We start from the raw sequence: 17933 nt of genomic DNA on the forward strand, positions 1-17933 counted from the left end.
TGAATATTAGAGATATCATGAAAAGAAATAGATTACATTGTTCAAACTAGGTTATCTCCCCCCAACCAAGGATTCCATCATGTATAGCATGGCAAATGTAATGCTTCAAATGTCCAATATTCAGATAAACGACATCTTAGTGTCGTTCCACGGAACTTCTCTGCTTCAATTTGACCATGTAATAACATTGAGAATGGAAATGGGGAATGTGTCAAAGAGACAACAACCCAACCAAAGAGCTGATAACAGCCGAAGACCACCAATGGGTCTTCAATGCAGCGAGAACATCCGACTCCTGGATGCATGCTTCAGCTGGCCCTTAAACATAAATGAAATAGTTCAGTGATTATGGAGGGGGCGGGTTAGCGTAAGGGTTTGAAGATTACAAGTTTTTTTTAATATCTTCGCATTTTTTACCCATGAATTATGAAACATGTGTAAAAATATCTCTGTTACAGTTGAACCCAATTCTTTGAATTAGTTCTTTTCCACAAACATACAAAGTTTGCGCATTCTCTTAAGTTTGAGGGCTTTCTTGCTCAAATCTACATGTACATGTATAAGAAAAAACGAATTTAGAATATAAATTGCTTACAATTATCTCTTATTACCTCCTATACATTTCTATGAATATGATTGGTTAAAAGCGCCCTCGTGGAGACCGTGTATATTTCATATTAGGTTAGTAGGGAGGCGGGGCTTATCTCATACACGGTTAGAAGTGATGTTACGTCCCTGTACATACCATATAAGGTAGTAGGGAGGCGGGGGTTATTTCATACACGGTTATTAGTGGTGTTACGTCCCTTTATAAAAACAAAACGGTACTGAGAAAAAATCGTAAAGGTTTTAACAGACGAAGAAATTGATGATTAAGATTGGAATAAATTCATAAAACACATTTAAACCTAACAAGTTGTTATTGTTGGTATCTGTTTTTGTAGGATCAATGAAAGTAGTTTCTTATTGCTAACAGTATTGAAGACCTGCTCATTTTGCTAGGTCACTAGTCTGCATTTCACACGTTAAGATAGTCGGTAAGATAAATTCGTTACATAGTGTGCTTCGCTCTCACTCCATATGGAATTTACTAACCCCATATATACCATATCAGGTCACTAACACACTATGTAACTAATAATATTAGGCATGTAAAAACATATACGAGTATACACATACAAACTATAAAATGGCATTTTTACATTCAAAACGTCCCGAAATGTCAATATAAATCAAAGTATTAGTTAGATGTAGGAGAAAATGACAGTATACAATGTACAAATTAAGATGTTTGCAGAATTTGTACTTATAAACAAACCGACACAACTGCAGAGTTAGCGGAGTAATACCAGAAAATTTGAAAGAATTAATCGTTGATAGGTACTACACGTCTACTAAATGTTCACATTGGAGTGTGGACAAACAATTAAGCTAGAGATACTTCAACGACAGTCGACAAGTAAAATTCTATAGTATTTCAATTTGGGTTTTTAAAAGGTCAGAATGCAATTATACGTGTTCAATCACTTTTAAGTCATTTTTAGTAACAAAAAACAAAATAATAATGTTGATTGCACCTTCTATCATATGATAACAGCACTTGAATTTGTCGTAGATACCATTTGTGTCCGCTATGGAGATACCGTATATCGTCAATTTATCGGCTTCAAATGAAGACCAACTGTACAACACGTATTGCGGATCTGTTTCGGTATTGTTACAAATTACTACAAATGTATGTACATGTATAGCTAAAATCAGATAAGACCAATCAAAACAACGTCTGAAACAAAATTTGATATGATACGGGCTATGCTCTTCTCGTAGATGTTATGATGTCATGCTTAATTAAGGATTATGTACCCTTGTGTTGATTCAATGCTAAACATATGGAAATTTTATAGAAAATCCACAGCCTTCATCCTTGTACTCTCATATTTGGCAATTTGATGACTTATAGATATAGGATTAATGCATGCAGTGCTAGCATTGATTTCCATAAAACAAGTTTATTAATGTAGTTATTGGATAAAACAAATAAAAATATGGACCAAGTCAAGTACACCTTTTAGGGTGTGCTCAACTTTAGGTATTTTGAAATTTACAGGTTGGTTAGAACTTTGTGTAAAAAAATAACAATAGCACATCAAAGAAAAGCAAGTGAGTAATCTATGTTTCAAATTTTATAACAAAAATCTCTGTATTAAAGGCTGTGAATTTTCTATGAAAATCTTGGTTTATTTGCCACAAAGTACTCTTATTCTATAAAATACAACGAAACAGTAAATAATAAGGCTTTGCATCACGTTCCCCCTTGGTATATGTACAAAATGGTCTATCTCTATTATTCATTACATCTGTAGTTTTGATACAATTGAAGTATAAAAAATTCGTACAAAAATGGCTACAGAAGGGGTCAAAAACCTTAAATCCCTTACGGGAAGGATTGTGCTTGATTTTCATATGATGAAAAGCAGTTTAATTGAGGTCAGGAGCTGGCATGTCAGTTAGTTTACTGCTAGTAGTCATTTGTTAATTTATTTTGATTATTGTCATTTTGCTTAATTCTCTGTTACCTATTCTAACTTCGATATCGGACTTCTTTTAAACTGAATTTTACTGTACGTATTACTGTTTGTATGTTTATTCCACAATTGCTAGAGGTATAGGGGATGGTTGATATTTCACAAAACATGTTTAACTGCGCTTGTCCAAAGTCAAGAACCTCTAGGCTTTGTAAGTCTTGTGTGCTTTTAAATTTCATATCATGTATTTGTTTCGGAGTATAATGTATAGCGTCTATTTCGCTGAACTAGTATACATTATTTTTCGGGGCCAGCTGAAGCTCGCATCTGTGTGTGTGAGTATCTGGCTGTTATAGACCAAACGTTGACCTTATGCTGTTTTTAATATTCCTGTATATAGTCATAACTACTTGTTAACCTGGAATTATATTTTTTAGAAATAGAATTGGGTTTATTTCAATACACGGTTAGGAGTGGTCTTTTAATTAAGTCAACACGGTGTTGAGGAACAATCTTAAACAGACGAAGAAACTGATGATGACCGATTGAAATGAATTCATATAATACATGTAAAGAGATGATTTCAGCTTTCCAATTGTGAACTTTCCATTTCTAAGTAGCAACATTCCAGAAGCACCTGCATACGGGGTATATATCTCCCAATTGATACGATATTCCCGTACTTGCATATCCTATCATGATTTTTTTTTATAGAGGGTTGCTCCTCACAAGGAAGCTATTAAACCAAGAGTTCCAAATGGTGAAGTTGAAATCATCCCTTCGTAAATTTTACAGATGCCATCACAATTGGTTGACCGTTATGGAATAACCGTTTCACAAATGATATCGGATATGTTCCTTACGTCGTAACTACAATCCCCTACCCTTTCATGAATGTGACCTACCGAATTAGACTATTTACCGAATTTGTTATCATAAGCAACACGACGGGTGCCATATGTGGAGCAGGATCTGCTTACGCTTCCGGGGCACCTGAGATCACCCCTAGTTTCTGGTGGGGTTCGTGTTGCTTATTCTTTAGTTTTCTATGTTGTGTCATGTGTTATATTGTTTTTCTGTTTGTCTTCTTTCATTTTTAGCCAGGCGTTATCAGTTTATTTTACGATTGATGTGTTTGACTGTCCCTTTGGTATCTTTCGTCCCAAGTTGTTGTTGTTGGCTTTTTGGCTTTGTTTTGTATAGAACAATGAAAGTAGGTTCTTAATACTAACTGTATTGCAGACTTAATCACTTTGATAGGCTACAAATCAAAATTACATATATCAAAATAAATTCGTTCTCACCCGATACGAAATTTACTTAGTACCCTATTTATCATATTAGGCTACTAGCACACTATGCAACTAACAATGTTGATTTTCATTCTAACATGAATAGATCTATGATATTTATTAAGCAACTCCGTAAAATTAAAACGAATAAAACAATACAATAAGCCCATACAATATCGGCATAGAAAGATGGAAAACTAACCTATGACAACCCGACATTGTGTCGATTCACTTATATATGTTTGTAAAATTGTGTGAAACTGTTCTCTGTTCCAGTTACACATTTATGTGCGTATACATGTATATACCACACACAAGCATTTGTGTTATACATCTTAATTTGACAAAATGTCACCCCGAGGTTTCCAATTATAGATTTGAAGTTCTAAATTACAAAAATGTAGGGTATATTTGACAGTTTCCACTTGTACAAAACTAAATTAGTATAGATATTAAATTTTATATTTGCCTCGGGTCATTTACGGTTTCATTACATGCAACTCTGTACAAAGAGGGACACAATATTTTTCTTTGGACAACAATAAACGTTTTTAATTAAGAAAGGATAAAATACGTGATTTCAATATCAAGATGGTAATTTCTTGTATATATAATATTTCTAATAAAAATGTATGAATGAGTTAATATTCACGTGGGTGAATGGAGATAACATCGTTGTCATCAGGGCAACACATCATTAACACATTCTAATGTTAATAGACAATACATTGATTTCAAGTTAAAGTTTTTCTTCTAAAAGACAAAATAGCATTATAATAAAACGGATCTTGTAATAGCAGACGCGATTCACAATTAAAAAAACCAATTAGCACGTTCCGTTTCAGTGTCGTCTGCGCGTTTACACAATTAGCACGTTACGTTCCACTGTCGTCTGCCCGTTGACACTGACAATAATTTTCACTGATCAGATGTATAGAAGCTGTAGATTCTTACTGTTTATAACGAGAAAAAAATCGAAGTGATTTTATTGGATTTTATTCCGAGCAACAAGTTGTTCAGGTTATTATATTGAGACGTTACCTTACGTGATTAAAGTGAAATCACGCGTGATTAAAGTGAAAATGAACAAGGAGGATACGAGGAATCATGAAGAAAGAAAATAGATAAAACAGGTAAAACAGGCTCTCATTTTTTTCAATGCTTTTGATGTTGTTTTTATTGTTGTCAGATTTCCGTATATATTTGTATCAGATTAAGGATTTTAATAGTCAAGAACTACTTTATAAATCTTGATCTGATAGAATGTTTTGTAGAAACAAATGAAGATGGATATAAAGACATTTCAACTTTATATTCGAATGTGAATTTGAGAACAACTTCATAATTATGATTGATATAAAAACAACAAAAAATTAAGTCATCACGGCACTTTGTTTTTTTAATGACAATACTAAGAAAATTAATGCTAAATTATTGTAAACTGCAGCGTAAATACAAGAAGGGCACTAACTGTTTTGAAGAAACTGCAGCGTTAAAGAATAAACGAAACTGTTTTGATTTCATGAATAGAAAAAAAGCGAGCCATTGACGTTTTAAATGAATATCTTCTTTCTTCATCGTTTAAACTTAGCAGTGTTTACAAACAAATGTTTGGAATGTAGGCGTTCTGTTTACTTGTAACAACTCATATAAATAATCCTCTATATAGAAATGAAATCTTTGGGGACATTTGATTAACGATCGGGTTCCAACGTAGGAAGCGGATGATCGTGGATACATCACATGTTACGCCCATAAATTGTTTTATACATCACTTTTCTGTTGTTTATATAAAGGGATTATAAACAGTTTAAGAAACATTCTGTTTTATTTTATGTCCATTTTGTTACCATGCCTTCTTCGATTTACAACTCATAATAATCCCTATCTTTTTATGTTATCGGTATTAAAATCATAAACTAACAAACAACGAATCCTTCCGTTCAATATACATATGTAGAAGCTTGGTGCTAGTTATAAATATGAGAGAGAGAGACGTAGTAAACTTATAATACTAAATTCTTTTTTACGTTCACGGATATTTCATACCAGTTCTTGACAGGTTTTGTTATGTGTTGAAGGCTTCTCTCTGACTTTAAGAGTAATATAAACAATTATGATAAGTGTTAAAATTGAGAATGCAAATGGGAAATATGTCAAAGAGACAACAATCCAATCAAACAGCAGATAACAACCGAAGGCCACCAATGGATCTTCAATGCAGCGAGAACATAACGCACCCGAAAATGTTTATTTTCTGTTGATTCTTAGTAGTTCGAGTCGGGATTTTTTCGTTGCTTAGAATACTTAAGTTTGACATTTTCGTTTATAAAATATTATGTGCGGAATAAAAAGAAGTTGTTGCAATACCGGGGGTAGCTTAAATAAAGAATACTGTATTGTAAATGTTTTTGTATTGACACTATTTATTCCAATTTTACCTTTACTGCATCAGATGCGCATTTCGACAATTAATATACCTTCAGTGATGAAAAAGATCAAAATAATGTAAATTCAAAACCAATACGAATGTTAAAGTGCTGATTAATCCAGAAGGGTTTAACGAAATTGGTAGCGTCAACAATAATATGAAATTCTGTTGGCAAAACCTGTTTTTAGGCATTTCCTATATAATGCGATACAGTTAATTGGTAAAAGTCATTTTTATTCAGAAATATTTACTTAAAATCAAATTGTCATGATTATAGAATTAAGAATGTGTGTTTGTACTCTTGCATCGCAGTCGTCAAAATGTACTTGAGCACAGACCACAGCACTTAAAGCTTCTCCAGTGAGCCTCTCATTCCAACATCTATCAAGTATATCAAAGGTTTTATTGATTATACAGTTAAGGAATCCTTAGCAAAGTATGTTATATATGCAAACAAGATTAAAGCCAGTGCCAACCTCGACTTGAAATTTGAATAACTGTCATTTACAATATTACATTCATACAACTAACGATTAGATAATTTGACCAAGAAAGATTCAATTGATACGTCTGAGGATCAGACCATTTGACCACAGCAATAGTATACAATAAGACGGTTTGACCACAGTAATATTATAATGATCAGACCCTTTGACAACACAACATTATATTTATACGACAAACGATTCAATTTAGCCACTTTGACAATGCAAAGTAACAAATATAACGATTAGACCCTTTGAACGCGCATGATTAATTTGTGTGTCTAACGATTAGACCTTTTGACCACGCAATATTACTTTATTCGTCCACCGGTTAGACTCTTTGACCAAGCAAGATAACATTTATTCGTCTAACGTTTATACCCTTTACCACGCATTAAGGCGATAACTGTATTGTATTTAATCAATTGGTGATTTGATGGTCGCAAAGAATCAGATTTGAGTCTCACCACTTGTAAGACATATTATACAATCATCATAATATATACATTGAATCAAACAATATTTTTTAAAATTAAAATACAAGTGCCATTCTATAAAGAATTATGAGAGACTATAGAAATCGATATAAATTATAACAATATATTTATCATTTCTATAAACACATTTTTGTTATGTAAAACCATACAACTACAATTATCATGTCTATAAAACATAACCATCAATTAAGCATATAAAAGACTATTTCTTCTACTTAAAATGTTCAAGCAGGTCTTGGCAACCACATTAAGTTTACTATTGACGTTATCCAATTAAAAATTTAATAGTCTTTTATATGCTCAATTATTTTCAGAAGGTCTATGGTATAGACTTACAACATGGCAAATTAAATGAAATTTGGAGGTGGGGCTTATAGCCAGCCCCTAGTCCTTTACAAACGATGTTGCATTAGAATGATATGTCTAACGATTATACCTTTTGACCAAGCAATATATCATGTATACTGTCTAACAATTAGATCCTTTGACCACACAATATTATATTTACACGACTATCGATAAGACCCTTTGATAAAGAAGTAATAAGTCGCTAATGGCATTGACAGTGGTTGCTGACATAAATAAACCTACATGGTCTTTATATATTCCAGTTTCTGCTATAAGTCGATTTGACTGGCCTATAGTATTATATAAAAAAAAAAGGATAAGAGGTTCTTTTTTATTGTTAACCACCAGCAGATGAATACTCTGCAGGTTAAAGTAAAATAACAAACATACTGAACTCCGAGGAAAATTCAAAACTGAAAGTCCCTAATCAAATGGTATATTCTTTGCATTATCTATATACTCAACCATATATTTGATCTAACTAGATGAAAAGCCAATAATAGTGTGGAGTGTGGTTTACCTCTTTTTACCAAATAGCATGGCTGCAAGCTTTTTTTTAATTTTTATATAATAACAGAAGGTGCTTAATTCATCTTTATTACACCTCATAGCTAGCCCGCATGATTCTTTATTTTTATATGTTAACAAAAGGTGTTTAATTTATACAGATATACTCATTTAATTTGTTTGAAACCCAAGTTTCCTGATTACGTTCATGTATCCAAATTGTGTGAAAGCAATCCAAAAATAGAAATATTAGTCTAATTAATCAACATCATGGTCATGTTCATTTACTTTGAGGAGGTCGATTTTTGTTATTATTTCTATTATAACTTTCTCCAATTATGAATAACTGAAGAAGAAAAAACACTTTCTAAAAGAATGGTTTACAATGTGTCTGAAGTTTAGAACTTGAATCTGTACAGACTTCTGCCTACGGATAATCGTACGAAATATTTTCTATTAGTATAAATCGCCGGCGAGAGATGTAGCATAGGTTTAAACTTGTTATCAGACAGACAATCTCGTTATAACATTACAATCAATCTGGCTTAAGAAGACTTATTGAATTGTCTTATATATTTACCATGAAGCAAGCAACGTTGTATATCTACAGAGAGAAAGCTTCTGTCTTAATGCATTGTAGGTAATGAAACCTGCTTTAAGTCCTTCGTTGTTAATTGCGAAATCCTGATAGGGAATATTTATGCGTTTTACCGAATTTTTAAGTAACATAACACCCACACTTGTCGAAAACAAGTATATATAATTTATAAACACGTTTCTATGCATAGAATATTATCCCCGCTTCTTGTGTTCACTCAAATCAGGACAGACAAATTATTGTATGTATAATGATGAAGTAAAAAGATAACAACAAAATAATATATAAAGCAGCAGTACTTTTCGTATGTCTTCAAGTTGGTACTTATTTAAGAGACTTCTATAGATATTCGGAGATTGACTCCTGCTGATTAATTTTATAGATATCGATGGCTTTGGTTGATTATTTAAATTCCGCTGAATATGGCCGATTAAACAAATATCGGAGATTCCAGCTGATAAATCAAATAAGGGGATACAGTCTTCGGCTTATTAAACAAATATTGCGTCCAATGACAATCGGTGAATTCCGTGAATTGTACAATATCGCTTAGTATGGCTGATAATACAAATATCGCCGACTACAACTTATTAAACAATTATTGATGAACTTATAAGCTTGTTACACAAATTTCGCTAACTAAGGCGGTTTAAGCAGATAATACAAAATTTAAAAAAAATAAAGGAGGATTAGTTTTCGTATGCCTTGGTTCTTACTCAAGAGACTTCTGTGGCTCATTATACAAATATCGCTGACTAAGACAGAAAATACAAAAATCGGTGACTTTGCCAAATTATACACTTATTGGTGCATTCAGTTGGTTGTATACATATCGTTGACTTTTTCCGGGAACCAGTTCTTTCGTATATGCCATTAAAGGTGTGTTGATTTTTTCAGTAGAAGACACCATAAAGTGTTCCTTTGACATGCAATGATTGTCACTTTATTTGAACTAAAAATGAAAGAGGTGTGCCTGCTTGAAATGGAGGAATTTAACATAGAAAGCAATGGGACCATGAATTATTGGTGTACTTCCTTAATGCTAAATAATTCTGTTGTAAATTTTTGTTTCTAATAGCAAAAACAGTGGACATGATTATTGTTGTCAATCCAGATACAGCCAGAATTTTTGTTTAAGGCAAAAATCAGAGTTATTTTTTTTTCTCTCAAATATCTCAGACTGTCTCCTCAAATCAAATGGTTCGTACCTTAGACTTTAAATATATCTAGAGCCTATACTGACTGGGGATTATTATTCAGCTATGTTATCTTAAAATTGGCTGGGGCGTTTGGGGTTAAACATGTTTTCGTAGGTAAATAATATTGCCTTGGAACTTTTTTTCATGTTAGTGTAATAGTCTATAGATTGTTTGGTGGAATAGTGAAATAGAAGTTAATACGTTCTTGCTCAATCTTGTGTCTCTTTGAAGGTGTCATGATTGTCATCCTTAGCCTAAGCAATGTGTTACTGTAATTTGAATTTCAAAATGACTAAGCGACGTTTTTTTCGACGCACTGTTCAACTCCACCATAGAGAATGACATGACTTTGACAATCAGTAAATTCCAGCGAAAAATATCTTTATAAGTAAAGATTTGTCGCATAAAATTGAATACTACAGTACACAGGAAATGGCAAAGTTCATGAAGTCTAGTCGGATTAATCATTTTACAAAAAAAAAAAAGCCCGAGCAAAGAGGGGGGGGCGTACGCCCTCTACGCCCCCCTCTGGATCCGCCACTGATTATATACAAAGTTATCAAAGGTACCAGGATTATAGTTTAATACGCCAGACACACGTTTCGTCTACATAAGACTCACCAGTGACGCCAAGACCGCGTCACACATTGGCGTATAGACTGGCGTGCACCAGACGTACAGAGAAAATTACGAAGTCTGTATACGTTAGTTGAACGCTAAGTAATCGTTTAACTCGCATTGCATAAGTTTGAAGTACGTCGAAATGCAAAAATATACGCTTACTGAACGTTATAACTCCTGGAAATTTTTATGCAGCTTAAAATTTTCATCTAGCTAAAACTTTTGTCGAGCGTATACCTGTACACTACACGCACATAATACATACGCTACAAGCGCGTTGAAAACGCTAGAGATAACTTTGACGTTTTGGGCACGTTGTATACGTTTCAAGATCGTTCGACTTTAACTTAAACGTATGCGGGTGTGTTTGTAACAAACAACCCATAATTAAACGTCCAAGACACGCCGAAAGTACGGATTATCGTCCCAGATACGACCGGGACGCGTCTCAAATACGTTGAGGAGACGTTTTTTCCTTTTTACGCTGATGTGTGACGCCGGTATAACATAGTTATAAAGCCAAACAAGTACAAAGTTATACAGTTGATTATGACATATCTAACAGACTAAGGCATTTTTTTACTACGATAAACGGAGGAAATTGAAAATATTAGGCTTTTATTTTAACAGAAATACCCCATCTTTTCACTTTACATTGTTGTCTCTTGCCTTTCCACATTTACTTATCACTGGCCAATCCTTCTCAAGATACAATTCCGGTGCAACCTTATTAATTAATTAGAAATGAAACTCCAAGATGATTTTTCCATATATGCCAAATTGATTTTGACACATGTAGATAAATACTATAGTCATTCTGATAGCTAGGAGGTTCTACGTGACGACTAATACTGAGGTATAATAATTAGAAAGAAGGCGAAAGGCAAAATAATTCTAGCAATTATAATTAGAAGAAACGTTGACGTAAACCGTTATTGTTTCGTGATAGGTTTTATATTAACGTATACCATCAGGTTCATTGTCACGGTACTAAAAATGCAGCATTATTATTTTTCTAATTTGGCAATAAAAACCTTTATTAGAACAAGTAACTGCATGAACACGTTATTCTCATAAATAGTACAGAGGATATAAACATATTATGAACAACATTAGAGTATGTGTTGCATGTGTGAAGTTAGAAACAAACATCTAGTACGAACTACCTTCTTTTAGTCGATCTCAATACATTTTAATAGTTTTTTTCCCAATAGAACTACATTGTTTAAAGACACCAGTTGTCTCAATTCATCGCATTGGAAGCAGATTTTTTAAACAGTATTTAAGTAGCTACATGCCATACTATAGTGGCATTCTTCATTGGCGGTAATATAGTCCCGGATATGACGCACTCTCTCGTTTCTTGGCAAATTGTGTTTCGTTTTAAACCAAACTGGGTTTTTTTTAAATCTAATTTGCTCGTATCATCATATCTTAAGTCACACAATCACGTAGACATTTCACATGACATCTGTCACGTGACATCATAATAATACTTTACTTGGATTGACTAACTGTAAGCTCGTGTCGTTTTGAAATTAACTGACATTTCAAAATAAAATGTAATATTTATGATACACGAGCTTCCACAATAAAGTGCACAGATAAATGAAAGAAAAACTTGATAGAAATCGTGTTTTTATAGTATTAAATGCTTCGTTTAGAAATTATGTAGGGTTGTCAAAGCGTTGACCATGCGCACATTTTTAGAGTGAAGCACTGGGTCGCTTCATACAAAATATTTTTTAGTCAATACATTTACATCCTAATACTTAAGGAAGCATTAAATTCTTAAAAATGACAACGATTTTAATGCGTGCCGCACGTGTTTTTTTTTTTGATAATCTTCTTCGGCTCTAAAAATGCGCACTAAATGTGTTTCTAGAATAATAATATTTGTCAGCTACAGCCTGAAAAATGCGCAAAACATATCCCATATGAGGTACCTTCCGAAATACGCATCACGTTGAATTGTGCAATATTTTTCATAAGGTACGCTAAAATAATACTAGTAGACAGGCGAATTTTCTTATTTTAACGGAGTTATTTCAGCAGTAAAAAATATGAATATGTGGTATGATTGCTAATTATAAAACTTCGCATAAGAACCCAACATGACGTAAAAGTTGTTGTTAGTTCACCAGGTTCGCTAGAGAAATGCACAAACACGCATTTGGAATAAAAAGGTCAGGTCAGGTTCTCCTGAGATATGCATATAACGACTGTTTTTGGAAAAAAAATCCATCAGGAGTGTTCAGGGAAAGTGCAAACATGTGTTTGTGGAATAAACTATATAAACTTTCTTTTCGAAGATAGAGCAGACACATGTTTATGGAATAATTCCCATCAGATTTGCTTAAAAAATGTACAGAGACATGTTTGTTGAATAAACTTAATAAAAAATGTTGGGGAAATGCGTGTAACAAATATATCTGGAAAATAGGCATCAACTACGCACAAGATAGTACACTAAGCCGGTCCGAGTCCTTCCCTTCCCAAGTGAGTGTCAAATACATCTTCTTAACACATCAGGGCCGTAACTAGCCCCTTTTGATACTGAGGCAAATTATATTCGCCGAGCGTAGCGAGGCGACAAACTTTTGGCGAGGGGTCTGGAAGCTCTGAGAAAAATAACGCAAAATCGTGCATTCTGAGCGTTTCCCGGACTCTTTCTTAAATAGAAACGCAAATCATTTTTAGCTATTTTTTCGACAATATTCTGGTCTCAAAGCAAAAACATAGATTCATTGTTATTTAAGACTTTAAAGTTTTAGGGAAATTCAAAACATTAAAAGACCGATACGTAGGATAAAGCAAAAATCGTAATTGTCATAATCATTAATACCGGATCTGTCTGTCTGTTCTTGTCTTGTATTGTGCTGACTAGAGATTTTATTATGACTAGATTTAAATATAGTGACTGTCATTAGTGCAGTAATATACGTTAAATACTGGTACTGCTCAAGTCGACACTAGGGACCATATCATGACCTTGTTTTACGGTATTTATGATTTTTTCATTATTGAAGACCCTCCAGCAACTATCAAGATGAAGAACAGGAATAAAAACTTTGACCATTGATCATTTGTATTTTTTTCTATACATTTACATTGTTTGCGATTAGCTCCCGTGCACGTGTACTTCATATTCCTTTATTTTCTGTTAAAGGGTCTGAACACGACTTGATGCAAATTTAACCCTTGAATGTAAAAGGTCATATGGAAATACATTGATGTTTTTTCAACAAAAGATTTGATACCGGGAAATTGGTGGTCTTACTTTAATTTAAACCATGTCAGCTATCTAGTTTTATCCACAGGCGCTTGTGTATATGATACAGTTATTTTTCCATGCAGAAACGACCACTTTTTTCTGTGTCCAGTAGCGTCGTATATTCCTAAAATATTTTCTCGCATAATGCCTGGACATCGGTGGACATGCAACATTACACAGTGTGACACGTTTACAAATGAAAATCTATCACTCAGACTAGTCATTAAGTAGGACAATAAATGAACAAAAGACAAACCCGGGACACAGAAGTACAAACAATAGACCATCAACTCTGAAAAACAAAAGTAAAATAGAAACATGGATTACGAAAAATATGCAGGGGCGACATCAGAGAGTGAAGAGAACTTGCTTCTTGCAAGACACTTTAAGTGAAAACAATTTGAAGACAATCATATGAAGACAATCTTTTGTTTTAGTTTTTTTTTTTTTTTTTTGAAATTTAAAACATGAGTCATTTGCTTCAATGTAGTTACGGCCCTGCACATAAAACATATAGAAATAAAAATTTACAAGCAAAACATAATACAGAGCAGTTTTCAATAAAAAAAAATGATCTAAAATGTGTTATGCATAAGAACAGTACGAAATACTTTTCACAAAGTTACACCTTGTTAATGTAAATGTGACTTTCTTTCGGTTGTTCAAATGGTCGACGCAGATCCTTGATGTACTCCTATGTTTTCTGTCAATGACTTATGTGTTGACGCGTATTTCAATGAATATAAAATAGTCAACCAAGATGCCAGCAATTCTTTTACTGTGTATGTTTATTGTTCAGTCCCTCTATTTTGTCATTATGGAATGAAATTTTCTGAAGTTTACAGATAGCATGATTAAAATAATTACCAAATCAACATCAACCAAAATCTATCAAATATCGCAAATATCGATAGGTTTTATATATAATATATACTAGTATACAAAATACTTGATTTCTGAAATCTACTACAAACTGTATATTCTATCTTTCTTGACATACATTAGCACACATGTTTCTGATTTTGGCCATGATCGGTTTTTTTTCTTCTTCATGTTCTACCTGCGAAATTCATACCGGTTCTTTTAAAAGATACTACGGAAATAAAAATAACTACACGTACATGTAGAACTCATAAATATAGTCACTAATTGTCGGCCAATTATTTCACAAATTAACACGATTACAGAATATATAAGCCGTCATGGTGATAATTTCATGTGCAATTATTTTTATATCCTTATTTAACTCTTGATCTCTCTTTTTTGGGAAATTTCTATCGCAGATTTTGAAATAGTTGATTAGGTAGACGCACAAAGAGTTGTGGAAATAATATGACAACATTATTTTTACCTCGATTGGAACTTCCTTTAATAAGATATTTTCATATTTCTACAACCATACGATAAGTCTGCATAACGATTAGATCGATACAGTCAGTGCGGAATAAATCAATCGATAAAATCATTGTGGAGCAATTCGATCGAAACAATCATGGAAGTGATCATTAAAATGTTATCTGTCGAATATTAAAAAAACGGAACGACCATAAAATAAGCATAATAAAAGCGTGTCATTATTCCAACAGACAGTTTATTATCATTACCCAACCTACAATACTATTATGAGTGAGAAAACCTTCGTCTTCAGTTCTTTGATGAGAATGACAATGGCTTTATAGTGTTTATATAAAACAAGTAATAATGACCACTATAATAGCTATTCTTTATTCAGACACTGACTTTGTTACGAGTTCATCTACCTTCATTATAGTTCAGAAACTGATATTTCATAAAGATTGTACTTTATGTTGAACACTTCTGTAAATACCCCGCATTGATGAACTTTTATTGTTGATGATGATATTGTCCCTTTTTCAAGTTGTCGTACATTGATAATTCTTCTCTTACGGTAGGTTATTCTTACATTGCCAGGATTTTAGCCTGATGTTCAGTTTATTGTATATTCCTCCATTAATTGTGGAGCACTACCTAAAGGGTATAATTTTAGCAACTATATACACCTTAAAACATAAGGAAACATTTAATTATATACAGATGACTGGATTTGGTTATAATAATCACTAAATATTAAATATCATAATTAATTCATAGGATTGTCATCATAAAGTTTTTAGCCTAATGTATTTTATTTTTCTGAATGTTTGTTTGATTATGAAGCCAAGTGAGTTTTATTTATGTGATGTATTTTTACAGAATTGTGACTGCTAGCTCTCTTGACACTATGATCTCCTCATGTTTTAAACAACTGTACAAGCGACAGGTTTAGTTGGCTATAAAAACCTGGTTAATACCATCATTTTTCTCCGTCCCTGGAACCAATTCTAAATTTACGAAGTTCAGTGTCGGAAATAGCATTTTATGTTTTGCTATGACTGGTGTGGTACAAATCAAGTTGAAGTTAAAACAAAAAGTGTGTGGGGGGGGGGGGGGTCAAGCGTTCTACATTTTTTCAATACCCTTAGGCTTTGGTTCGTTTAATTTTTTCCCAATGAAAATTGATTTCACAGATTGATTGCAATATTTATGAAAAAGTATATATTTGATCATATTTACCATACGTAAAGATTTTTTTAATATGCAGTTGATCAGATAAATAGTGTTATTCATTTTCATCAAAGAAATTATAAAATATATCATTCACAGTATTATATAGTTTAATTATGACAATTTGGTTGCCATGGAGTCGATTACCTGACATCATTTTAGAAAACAATAGACATACTATAGTACGGTCAGTAGGCGTCAGGTTTTTCCAGTATTGATTAGCATAGTATCCTCCGATAATGTCATTGTGTGTTAATTAATTAGGGCAGAAATCAATTAGTCACAGAGAATCACAACTTTTATGTTTGTCATATACCTATTATAACCTTTATTGTTGGTTATATTACAGAAATCTACACATTTTAATATTAAGAAGCTGCCCAATGATGCGACACGTAATTAATGTAAAGTGCGACTACAAACTTTACAAGATTCTGAAACGACGCGTTGGAAAGATGCATTGGATAGATATATATAAAATACCGATTTTTTGTGTTATTAAAATTTGCTGTTACAAAATGTTAAAAATTATTATAAATTAAGGAATGTATCTCCCTCATGCAAAGCTCTGATTCCTTTCACGGATTTGGCTATACTTTTTTAACCTTTTGAATTATAGCTCTTCATCTTTTATATAAGCTTTGGATTTCATATATTGTGGCCACGAGCATCACTGAAGAGACATACATGTATTGTCGAAATGCGCATCTGGTGCAGGAAAATTGGTACCGTTACTGTTATTATTTACGATACTTACTTTTGGTTTTTATTATAAAGACCAAACATGTTGTGTTTTTTTCTATGGTCGGGTTGTTGTCTCTTTGACACATTCCCTATTTCCATTCTCAATTTTATTAACATCTCGTTCTATGTGAAATTATGAATTTCTTTGATTAAAACTCGAATTTGATATCATACTTAACAACCCAACACCCTGTCATAAAATCCACGTGAAAATGAAAAACCAGGATAAAGGTCTTGCACATAATACATTTTCAACCACTGAAACACTTATGACCTCTCTTAAGGAGTAACCTTTTAATTTTAAATGGGATAGGGTGGTGGTTATATATGCTTTTCTGAGTAAGAACATGAACTTTTATTTAGTTTTTGGACGCTATCAATTAAATTAAATATTTTTTCAAAATTTTAACATTATCAGGTATGAGGCAAATCTGGATTCAGAATAATTTTTGTTTTGTAATCTGCTTGACCAGAAAATTCTTTTTCATCAAATTTTGGATCAGAATGACTTTTTAGGAAAAAGCCATTATTCCCACCTTAAAGTTAAATGGTCGTTCATTAAATGAAACATATTTCCATTTTACCTATTAGTAAAAGGAAATGTGATATACAGCAACAGGACAGTATCCTAACAATACATGTCTATCACCAAACACATGTTAGACTGACAATACAAGTCAGATGACTTTTATAAATATTGATGATCGAACTATCTATACCCTGTAGAGAATTGTTTTACCTGTTTATTTATACATTTAATGTTGCTTTGCTCTCCAATGTTAGGACAACCTTGTAATTTCGAGTGACAAACATCATTTCCAGGAGATTTATCGCTAATTAAATGTTT

At 32.8% G+C, this 17933-nt stretch overlaps 1 protein-coding gene across 1 annotated transcript in view; it reads left to right on the forward strand.

Annotated features, from left to right (window-relative positions):
• The first annotated feature begins 4804 nt into the window (after window positions 1–4804).
• LOC139493100 (synaptotagmin-C-like) overlaps window positions 4805–17933 on the forward strand; it is a 60429-nt gene continuing 47300 nt past the window's right edge. Inside the window, exon 1 of the mRNA XM_071281253.1 lies at window positions 4805–4950. The gene's annotated coding sequence lies outside the window, so the exon portion shown is untranslated. The remainder of the gene's footprint in view (window positions 4951–17933) is intronic.

This window comes from Mytilus edulis, chromosome 10, assembly GCF_963676685.1.
Source record: "Mytilus edulis chromosome 10, xbMytEdul2.2, whole genome shotgun sequence".
In the NCBI taxonomy this organism is placed as follows: domain Eukaryota; kingdom Metazoa; phylum Mollusca; class Bivalvia; order Mytilida; family Mytilidae; genus Mytilus; species Mytilus edulis.